Below are 11965 nucleotides of genomic sequence, written 5' to 3' on the forward strand. Positions count from 1 at the left end.
CGGATCCTTTAACTTTGGAGGTGAACTCCCTTGAAGTATTGCACTACTCACCTTAGTGAAGGCGATAGTCTCAAGTTTCCGGATCGACTTCTTCTTTGTGAGGATATCTTTCATGTACTTTGCATAGGCGGAACGTGATTGATTAATTCCGTGAAAGGAATTGAGACTTCTAAGTTCTTCACAATCTCCATGAACTTCCCAAGTTGATCATCAAATTTAGGCTTGGCTTGTCGACTTGGAAAAGGAAGTCTAATCACAATGGGCTCCTTTTCTTTGGCTTTGTCTTCATTTTTCTTTGAGCTTTCTTCTTTTGATGATTCCCCTTCTTTGGGACCTTGCACCACAACTTCATTCTCACTAGCTCTCACAACTTCATCCTCAACTTGCTCCTTTGGTGCTTCATACCTTGTACCACTTCTCAAGTGAATGGCACTAACCGTTTCATGTCTAGGGGGATTACTTTGTGGTGGTAATTGCCCCTTTTGTCTTTGTGAGCTAGAAGATGCTAGTTGAGTTAATTGTGTTTCCAACATCTTGGTGTGAGCTAGAATGTTGTTGATGGTGGTGTCTTTTGCTTGGCTATCTTTTTGCATTTGGGTGAAAAATTCTTGTTGATTCTTTTGCATTTGGAGGACCGCTTTTTGGACATCAAAACCTTGGTCATTGTGGTGATTGTATGGATTTTGATTTTGGTAACCTTGGTTTTGATTGTAAAAGGGTCTTTGATTTTGATTTCTCATGGGTGGTGGAGTGTATGTTGTTTGAGGGTTTTGGACATTTTGGCTTTTGTATGAGAGATTTGGATGGAACTTGGTGTTTTCATTGTAAAAATTTGAATAAGGGGTACCACTTTTGTAAGCTTGGAAAGCATTGACTTGCTCGGTTGTTCCCCTACATTCGCTTGAGTCATGACCCAAGGTTCCACAATTCTCACATATCCCGCTTGGTATTGATGAGGATGCCGTCATGGCATTGACATGATGCTTTGATGATTTTGAGCTTTCCTCAAGTCTAGCCATAGCTTGTTCAAATTTCAAGTTGATTGTGTCAATGTGAGCACTAAGTTGAGCACCCAATTGAGTAACGGTGTCCACTTCATACTTTCCTCCTCTAGTAGCCTTGCGAGGCCTACTATATTGTGAATTATGGACCGCCATTTCCTCAATCTTGTTCCATGTTTGATTGTGATCAACTTCGGTGAACATTCCATTTGATCCCATATTGAGAATGTTCCTAGAATCTTCATATAAACCATTCCAAAATTGTTGCACTAAAAACCATTCGCTAAGTCCATGGTGAGGACATGAGCGACAAATACCTTTGAACCGCTCCCAAGCTTCATACAAAGATTCTTCATCCCTTTGCTTAAAACCCGTAATTTGAGCTCTTAGCATGTTGGTCTTTTCCGGTGGGTAGAATTTTTTGTAGAAATCTAGAGCTAGCTTCTTCCAAGAATCTATTCCAAGGGTGGCCTTATCAAGGCCCTTCAACCATTGCTTTGCGGTGCCGATTAACGAAAAAGGAAATAAGACCCATCTTATTTGGTCTTGAGTCACGCCCGTTTAAGAGATAGCTTCACAATAATCGCAAAAGGTTTCCATATGAGAATGAGGGTCCTCACTAGGCATTCCCCCGAATTGGCTCCTCTCAACTAGTTGAATGAAGGCGGACTTGGCAATAAAGTTTCCGGTAAGATGTTGTGGGGTAGGAGTACCATTTGGTAAATCCTCCTCGGTGGGTATAGAGTGTGACGAGAATTTAGGCATTGTAGGTGGATTTGGTGTGGTATTGTTTAATGGGTTCTCTTCTCCTTCTATTGCGAAAGGATTGACAAACTCACTAGTGGGTTGAACAACTTCACCAACACCTCCCAAATTCCTCCTAACAAGTCTCCTATTATTCGTCAAGGTTCTTTCGATTTCACGGTCAAAAGGTAACAAATCTCTTTGTAACCTTCTAGACATGCAAAATATCAAACAACTCAAAAACAATTAGAACAAACCTTGAGGAGTTTTACTTCCCCAAGGTGAAAAAAAAACACAACTAAAAACAATAAAAGAAATCTTAAATCAATTAAACACCGTCCCCGGCAACGGCGCCATTTTTGATCGGAGCCATTTGGTGTTCACAATTAAGCATATGTGGTCGTTGGTCAATGGTCGATACAAAACACAATTTATACTTCACAAACAACTCTACAATTAGTAAAGAGGCAAGTAAAGGTCGGATCCCAAGGGACGGGTATTGAAATGAAGATTCTATTGTAACTAGTGGTGTCTAGGGGTGTCACAAATTGGGTTGATGTAGAAGGTTACTAAACTAAAATAGCAATGAAAATAAACTAACAAGATAAATAAAATAAGGGTGTAAACAATTGATTAAAAGTACTAGGGTGTCATGGGTTCATAGGGGAATCATGGGATATGATCATACAAACATGTTCTCAAATTATAAGCAAGCAATTATTGTTGTGATGGATTGAGTTGGGTTATATCTTACAATCCTAGGAAAGTTTGGGTCCGGAGCCGAATCTCTTGGATTGTACAACACCTACAAGTCGACTTAATCTTCCCTACTTAACACATGCATGGTCTAACAAGACTCGAGTTGGGTTATGTCTTACAAGTCAAGTTGAAAGGATAGAAGATGATAGTAAATGCAAGGATTCATAGGCTTAGCATTTCATCAAATATAACATGTGCATGTATTAAGATCAAAACAAGCAAGCAAATAAGATATGAAAGCATATTAATTTAAGCATGAATCATTCCCCATGTTGGTTTCCCCTAATCACCCATTAAACCCTAGCTAAGAGACTACTCACTCATTATCATATTGATCATGCTAGAAAGGTTGTCAATCATACTAACATAATGAAACATGATGAATAAATGAAAGTAATTAGCAATAATTAAAAAGGGATTAAGAGATTATAACTACTAATGATTCCAATAATAAAGCAAGAATAATAGAAGTACTTGAATCCTAGATTGAGAGGTTGTCAATCTCCCAATAATAACCCAAATAATCTTCAATTACCCAAAATAAAGTAAGAACAAGAGAGAGATTAAAGAACTAAAACTTGGATTAAAACTTGATTAATATTTGATTACAATATTGAAGAGAGATTTGATTGATATTAACTACACTAATTATTGATAAGAAGAACATGCTCCTCTAATTAGACTAATGGGGTATTTATAGTGAAAATTAGGGAGGATGCATTAGGGTTAACTAAGGGCTAAACTAGTAATTACACTTTTTAAGTTGAGCAAGGAGCCTCCGGGATTATCCGAGAGAAGGGCTTCTCTTATCGATGCTTGAGGAATGGAAACGTGCTGTGCTGCGATCCGTGCGGATGGGAGTCGGGACGGCCGGATCTGGGCTGAGGAATCCGAGCGGATTCTTGGGCAAGACGCTCGGATTGGCGAGGGGGAATCCGAGCGGATTCTTTGCGGGACGCTCGGATTGGTGAGGACGGACGGATTCTCTACAATCCGTTCGGATTGTAGTTCAGCAACTTTCCTTCTTCTTTTTCTTCCCTTTTCTTCACGAATTCCTTGGGGATTTCCTTGGGGACTCAAGTATCCTTTTCTCAACAATGTTCTTCTACTATGCTATGTACAAAGGCCTTCTAGTCTTGTCTCTCCTTGATGCTTGGTCATTGAATATGATCAATTTAGCCTTGTTTTGCCATGAAAATGCAAGATTCTTACTCCTTTCCTACCAAGGGATCAAAATCTCAAAGAATATGCAAAACAAAGAACTAAAGATAAGAAATGACCCAAATAGGCACTAAAAAGCATAGAAACAATGGTAATTCGGGGGCTAAATATGCGCCAATTATGGTCACATCATATATATACAACAATATATACAAGACTACACTACAAAGGAAATGAACTTGTTTTTGGGTTTTTCAATTTTTCAAATTTTTATGGTTTTTGTTTTTATGAAATTAAAAGACATATTTTTGGGATTTTTCAAAAATTTTCAATTTTTATCATTTTTTTGGAATATAAATTCTCATCCCCCACTTTATTTTGAACATTGTCCTCAATGTACATGTAGGAGTAGGAATGAAAAAGAAATACATGTTTTTGGATTTTTGATTTTTTTGAAATAAAGTACAAATGCAATGATATGGTATGAATGAATGCATGCTCTAACTAAATGCAATTCTATATGACATATATAACAAATGAATGCAATCTACATTATTCTAAATGATGCATGTTTTCTATTAAACTATGGTTACCTATGATCAAACCTCCCCAAACCGATTTAAACACTATTTCTAGTGTAGAAATGAATAGGTTTGGCCATTAGTGACAATGCATGAATTCTAGTCTACATGCAATTATCTATATGAATTATATTACAATGCAACTATACTATGAACTAACTAATGTAAATGCAATATGAAATATAATACAAATGCAAGCTAAATGTATATGTATATAACTAAATGCAAGTGGAAATGTAATGCAAAGTGAAAGGAAAGGGTATCTTACAAATGGTGGTTTGAGGTAGGACTCCAACAAACTCATTCATATTCCATTATCCATGGAGCTCAATGCTCTCAATAGTTGATCAAAGGTTTGTGAATGGTCCTCGAGTAAGTATGAATAAGTCTTTAACCATTGCCAAATAGAGTAGGGCCAATCCATGAGGGACCTCCCTTTGAACTCCTTCCCCTTCTCTTTTGCTTTGTGATGGTGGCCTTCCCGGCTCTTAAAACTAGAAAACTTGAGATTCTTGTCATGGGGGCTTTTCCGGTTGCTCCTATTTCTTCCAAAGTTGAAGATGCGAATGCTTGGACTAGTCAATTCTCCAAGGATAGAAGGCAAACTTTCATGGCATTGATGATGGGATGTCTTAGGATTTGGGATAGTGGATGCCAAATTTCCACATATAGACTCCTTCTTAACCTTTTCTTTGAGCTTCTCCACTAAGTAATTCTTGTATGACGATTTGACTTTCGTGAGAAGGTCCATAATGTCATCTCCAACTATCATGGGCTCCATAGTGGGTGCAAAAAGGTTCTCATGAAGGCATTCCTCCTCTTCATCGAAGCAATCTTCAAACTTCTCAAGGATGGGTTCCTCAAGAAAGCTAATCCCATAACTCCCTTCATCATTTGAGTCCATATTTCCCTCATCATCTTCTTCCATAGATGCATCATCATCGCTTTCTCCATATGAATCATAAATAGGGGCTTCACTCTTCTTCACCAACTCATTCTCCAACACCTCAACATCTACTTCAAATGACACACCCTCATACTCACAAAGGCTAAGAGTATTTGGCTTACTCAACCTCATGTCTTCATCATCAAATACCACACTTTCATACTCACAAGAGCTCAAGGAGATTGGCTCCTCCCACTTCTCATCTTCCATGTCAAAGGTCACCACTTCAAATTCGCATTTATGCTCAATGTCCAAAGAACGGTGGTGAGTGATTGCTTGGGATTCTTTTAATTGGGCAATTTGAATCCTCAATTCCTCTCTTTGGATAACAATGCCTTTAAGAACATTATCTTCTTTTTGGCTCTCTTCTAGCATTTGTTTGAAGAAGTTTTGTTGATCTCCCATCATTTGGAGAATCATGTTTTGAATGGGCTCATCTTTTTGTTGTGGGTAGATGTGAAAGTGGTTATATTGTGGCAATTGAAGTTCATTGTGAAATGGGTATTGGGTGGGTGGTTGTTGTTGATATTGGGTGTGGTGATTTCGGTGGGAAAAATTGGGGTAGTGGTTAGGATTTTTGTTGTACAAATAATAAGGTAGGTTTGTGTTGACTTGCTCCTCAAACTCCCCATACCCATAGTCATACTCCAAAGATTCACCACATACTCCATATGTCAAGTCTTGGGTCATCATCATTAGTCAAGATAGAGATACAACTACAAACATGGAAACTACAAGAAAACGGTAAAAACGATCCTTGAGGAACAAGTTCCTCAAGGTGAAAGCACAATTAAAATAGACAAACAAGTAAGAACTTAATCACATAGCACCATCCCCGGCAACGGCGCCATTTTTGACGTGGAGCGTGATGTCGTCGGGTCACATCCAATCAAAACACATTTATAATACTCAACATACAACTAGTTAGCGGTAAGTCGAGATCGATCCATGGGACGGTGTGCTTTGGGTTCTAAGTCTATCTATCTCAATTTATGCTAGTGTCACAATTGATGGGGTTTGTAGTTGTGTCTAGACTAATGCAAGCAATAAAGTAGAACGAGCAATAAAAGGAAAGATGTAAATAATTGATTAAAAGTGCTAGGATATCATGGGGTCATAGGGGATTCATGGTTTTAATCATACAAACATGTTTACAATTATATGCAAGCAATTAGTGTTGTGGAGAAACCGAGTTGGTTTATGTCTTACGGTTCATAGGAAGGGTTGGGTCCCGGAGCCGAATCGATTAGATTGTACAACACCTACAAGTCGACTTACTTTCCTCCTATTCAACTTCTATGCATGGTCTAACAAGACTCGAGTTGGTTTATATCTTACAAGTCAAGTTGAGTAGATAAGAGATGGTAAAAATGCAAGGATTCATAGGCTTAGCATTTCATCAAACATAACATGTGCATAAAGTTGACATCACAACAAGCAAGCAATTTAATCATGTGAACATATTAGATTAAGCCTGAATCAATCCCATGTTGGTTTCCCTTAATTACCCACTAATCCTAGCTAAGTAACTACTCACTCATTATCAAGTTTAACATGCTAACAAGGTTGTCAATCATATTAACAAGGTAAAACATGATGAACAAGTAAGAAAGATTAACAATAATTAAAACAAGGATTAAGAGAGTTATACCTATGGAGATTCCAAAATAATAATGCAAAGAATAATAGAAGGACTTGGTGATTGATGGAAGGTTGTCAATCTCCCAATAATAACCCAATAATCTTCAATTACCCAATAATAAACTTGAATAATAAATTTGAACAATAATTATGGAAAGATTAATGTGTAATTTGTGGAAAGATTAAAGAGTAATCTATTCTAATCTACTCCTAATCTAATCTAAAGAAGGATTTTCTAGCTAAAAAGATGTTTATCTCTAATAAAACTTGATGGTTTGATTATTACAAATGGGGTATTTATAGTGGAAATTAGGTGGATGCATTAGGGTTAACTAAGGGCTAAACTAGTAATTACACTTTTGGGATTTGAGCAAGGAGGAGCCGGTATTTTTCGAAGGAAGGGAGTCTTTCACGGAGCTTGAAGAACACGAAAATCGCTGGAAAGGAATCCGAGCGGATTAGTGTCGGGACGGGCAGATTCTGGCGATGGAATCCGGGCGGATTCAAGAGAATCCGGGCGGATTCTGACGATGGAATCCGGGCGGATTCAAGAGAATCCGGGCGGATTCTGAAAATGCAATCCGGGCGGATTCTCTTTCAGTGAATTTTCTTGTTTTTCCCAGCCAGAAGACCGGCGGATTGGGGACAATCCGGGCGGATTAGGGAAGACGAGCGTCTTCTTCTCGGGACGCGCGGATTCCCGAACAGCTTCTTTGTTTGACCTCGGATTGTAAAACGGACGTCATTTTCTCATCCGGACTCCTATTAGAGTGATTTAAAAGCCTAGATCACTTGTTTTTTCGACGCCGTTCCATCTAGCATATTTTTAGAGCCAAAAGAGCAACTCTTGGTTTGCGTTCCGAGCCATTTTCTTCATGAATGGCTTCCTTGGTTTTCCTCCTTGCTTTAAACCTTATGACCCTTCTATATACTCTTTATTCCTACATCTTTGGTCATCATTCTTACCTCCTCTTCATACTAGTCCATCTAATATCATCAATAAGCTTCCAAATATGCACGAAAGACGGGAATTTCCGCCTCATTTATCTCCTTTTCTACAAAACATATGAAATGCGATAGAAAAGCAAATAGGAAGGTTTTGACGAATAAAATGGCCATAGAATGTTATAATAGTATGCAAAATAGGCTCAATTAGGGGACTAAATGTGCGCAAATAATGGTCACATCAGCGTATAATCGGGTTCTTTTAACGATAGTATTTCTTAAGCTGGTCTAGGTTAGTTGGGTTTGAAAATTCATTCCCATCTACGTTTGTAATTCTAACTGCACCTCCCGATAGAATAGACTTGACAAGGTAGGCTCCTATCCAATTAGGCTTAAATTTTCCCCCCATGATAGATTACAAAGAGTGCTCGAACTGTTTAAGGATTAGATCCCCTTCCTTGATGTTCTTAGGTTTGACCTTGTTGTTGAAATCTCTTCTAATTCGTGCTTGATATGATTGAACATTGTGTATGGTACGAAATCTTTGTTCATCCAGGAGGATGAGCTCTTCATATCCTTCCCTATTCCACTCAGCTTCGGCAATTTGGCATTCGAGTAGAATGCGTAGAGATGGGATTTCTTGCTCTACTAGTTGTACGACCTATATTCCATATGTCAAATAGAAAGGAGTGGCCCCACTAGGCATCCTAACTGAAGTTCAATATCCCCATAGTGCGAAGGGTTTCTTATTAGGCTAGTCGTGATAATTGTCTATCATCTTCTTTAGAATCGTGACAACATTTTTGTTTGCGACCTACACAGCTCTATTGGTCTGCGGTCGGTAAGGGGAGGAATGATGGTGTTGGATCTTGTCCTTTGCCAATAATTGCTTGGTTTTAGCTTGAAATCGAGACCCGTTGTCACTTGTTATTTTATGTGGGCACCCATAATAACAAATGATGTTGTCTTGTATGAATTTAGCCACTTGTTTGGAGGTCAGATTGGTGTATGACACTGCTTCGACCCATTTAATGGAATAGTCAATGGCAACTAGGATTTAGCAATGGCCTCTCGTCCCTGCCGGGGTGGTGTTTTCTATGATGTCAATACCCCATGTAAAGAATGGCCAAGGAGATGCCATCATGTATAGTAAGGAAGCTGGAACATGTTGAACATTCTCGAAGATTTGGCAGTTATGGCATTGTCTGACGTATCTGACGCAGTCCATCTCTATGGTTGTCCATTAGTACCCTAGACGCATGATTTTCTTTGCCATCATTAGCGCACTCATGTGAGGACCACGCTCTCCATCATGAACTTCCTCCATAACCTTCTTTGCTTTCGAATGATCGATGAAAATGAGAATGACTCCTTGTGGCGTTCTTTTGTACAACTCCCCTTGATTTAGCACGTATTGAGATGCTAGTAGTAGTATGGTTCGATGTCCTCTCTTGTCCATTTCCGGTGGGTATTCACAGCTGAGCTTGTAATTCAGAATAGCTTTGTACCAAGGCTCTTCTTGATTCTCCTTGTCATTGGTAAGGAAATGTACATAAGATGGCTTAGAATGTATTTCTAGGCATGGTGGCATTTCTATCATGGTGTCAGGCATATTAATCAAAGATGCAAGTTTCGTAAGAGCATCTAGAAATTGATTTTCTTTGCGAGGTAGATATAGATAAGTGAACTGATCGAAGAATTGGGCCACTTTATCTATCTTAACTCGATAGGGTGCAAGACTTTCACTTTGGATTTTCCAAGATCCAGTAACTTGATTAATGATTAGGGATGAATCCCCATGGACTCGAAGTCTTTTGATGCCTAAACTCGTTGTTGCTTGAAGACGTAGGAGGCATGCTTCGTACTATGCCGCATTGTTAGTCACCTTGAAGTCGATCTTGACTGAAATTGATGTAAGCTCACATTCAAGAAAAATGAGCAACATGCCTATTCCTCACCCCCTTAAGTTGGAAGCCCCATCGAAGTAGGAGGTCCCATGATTCGACATTGTTATATAGAATATCTTCATCTGGAAATGACCATGTATCTATCAACTATGTATCTTGAATTGGATTGTCTGTGAATAATTCGGCTACTACTCATCCCTTATTAACCTTCAAAGGTAAGTATTTAAGATCGAACTCAAGAAGCATCATAGTCCATCGTGCTAATCTGCCGTATAGAACGGATTTCTCCAATATGTATTTGATAAGGTTAATTTTTGTAAAGACTTTGACAGAATAGCTGAGCATGTAGTGTCGCAGCTTCTTTGATGCCCATACAAGAGCGAGGCATGTCTTTTCGAGAGGTGTTTATTTGACCTCATACTCCAGGAACTTCTTACTAAGGTAGTAGATAACTCTTTCTTCTTTTCCCACTGTCTGAGCGATCATGGCACCCATGGATACGTCTATTACTATAAGATATAGAGACAGAGGTTGGTCCTTTTGGGGTGGCATAAGGACAGGTGGCTTAGCTAAAATCTCTTTTATCCTTTCGAATGCCTTTTGAGAGTCATCGTCCCACATAGTGTGGTCCATTTTCTTGAGCTTCTTGAATATTGGCTCGAAAATAATAGTGAGTTTGGAAATGAACCGGCCTATATACTGAACTTTGCCTAGAAAACCCCATAATTCATTCTCTTTCTATAGCTGAGGAATCTCGATCAGAGCCTTGATCTTAGATGGATCAATATCTATCCCCCTTTGACTAACTAAGTATCCTAGCAAGTTGCCAGATGTCACTTCGAATGCGCATTTTTGATGATTAAGTCTCATGTTGTACATGCGAAGTCTAAGGAAGAACTTGCAAAGATTGGCGATGTGACATGGCCTATCTTTGGACTTAATGATCATATCGTTGACATACACCTCCACTTACTTATGCTTCATGTCATGCAATAGAGTGGTGGCGGTTCGTTGATATGTGGTTCAATGTTGATCAATCCAAATGGTATAAGCAATAGGTACCCCATTGAGTGACGAACGCCGTTTTACGCATGTCTTATTCGGCCATCTTGATATGATTATCATTTGCATACCCATCCATAAACGACAGGAGTGCGTGATCTTCTGTATTATCTACCAATATGTCGATATGTGGCAACGAAAAATCATCCTTTGGGCTGGCCTTATTCAAGTCTCAAAACACAACACAAACCCGGATTCTCCCATCCATTTTAGGCACATGGACTATATTAGCCACCCAGTCCGAGTACTCGGAAACTTTAATGAACCCGACTTTGAATTGCTTTTCTAATTCTTCTTTGATCTTGAGAGCCCACTTTGTTCTCATTCGACGAAGTTTTTGCTTTACTAGCTTGAACCGTAGCTTGATTGGAACTTGGTGCCTGGTGATGTCCCTCGCTATCCATGGCATGTCCTTGTAGGACCAAGCAAAAACATCCTTGAACTCGTGGAGAAGGTCGAAGAACTAGACCTTTTCAATTGGGTCTAGGGTTGTCCCTATTCTTAGTTCTTTAGGTTCTAGGTCTGTCCCCACATTTATTGGTTCAAAATTCTCTATAATTGGTACCCCTTGTCCCTCCTCTAGTATTTCTTTAATTATGTAGGGTGGTAATTCGATTAAGTCAGGGTAAGGATCATCCCCAGTATCTTCATAAATATAATTGCAATCAAAATAACACGAGGAGTAAGCATAATCTAATTTATTCATATTAAAGTTTGAAAAAAAGCTGAAACAAAGATGTCATCTGAGCGGTAGTCAGTGGTGGCAAAGGAAAAGTTTCTGGGCCACTCCCCAGATTACCGTTACTAGACGATGCTGAACTAGAAGATAAGCTAGGAGAAATGGCAGGAGGAGGAGTGACAGCAGGAGTAGACTCCCTAACAACTTCTCTAAACTCAGACTTAGACTCCGACTCTGACTCTGACTCTGACTCAGGCTCGAACTCGTCATCTTCTGGCTCTCCTTTGAACATCTCTCATTCACTAGTTGTGAGCGTGAAGAGCCGTCCTTGATTGTTCGTCCACTTGATCGACTTTCTCCACCATGTCTACATCTTGGCTGGATCTGCAGTAATTAGAGCCTTGGATTAAAATGGTCATCCCTAAGTATCATGGTAATAATTTCATCTTAAGCTGCCCTCACAAACCTGTCCCCTCTCAATAGAAGGTTAATGGCTTGTCCATAGAGACAAGGTGTCTGATGAGCTTTGACGGCGGGAC

At 39.2% G+C, this 11965-nt stretch overlaps 1 non-coding gene across 1 annotated transcript; it reads left to right on the plus strand.

The window, feature by feature from the left end:
* The first annotated feature begins 1287 nt into the window (after nt 1-1287).
* LOC141636981 (small nucleolar RNA R71) lies at nt 1288-1394 on the plus strand. The gene has a single exon (XR_012541546.1). It is a non-coding gene; the product is annotated as a small nucleolar RNA R71 (small nucleolar RNA).
* Nucleotides 1395-11965: the final 10571 nt, after the last annotated feature.

Source organism: Silene latifolia, chromosome Y, assembly GCF_048544455.1.
Source record: "Silene latifolia isolate original U9 population chromosome Y, ASM4854445v1, whole genome shotgun sequence".
NCBI classification, from domain to species: domain Eukaryota; kingdom Viridiplantae; phylum Streptophyta; class Magnoliopsida; order Caryophyllales; family Caryophyllaceae; genus Silene; species Silene latifolia.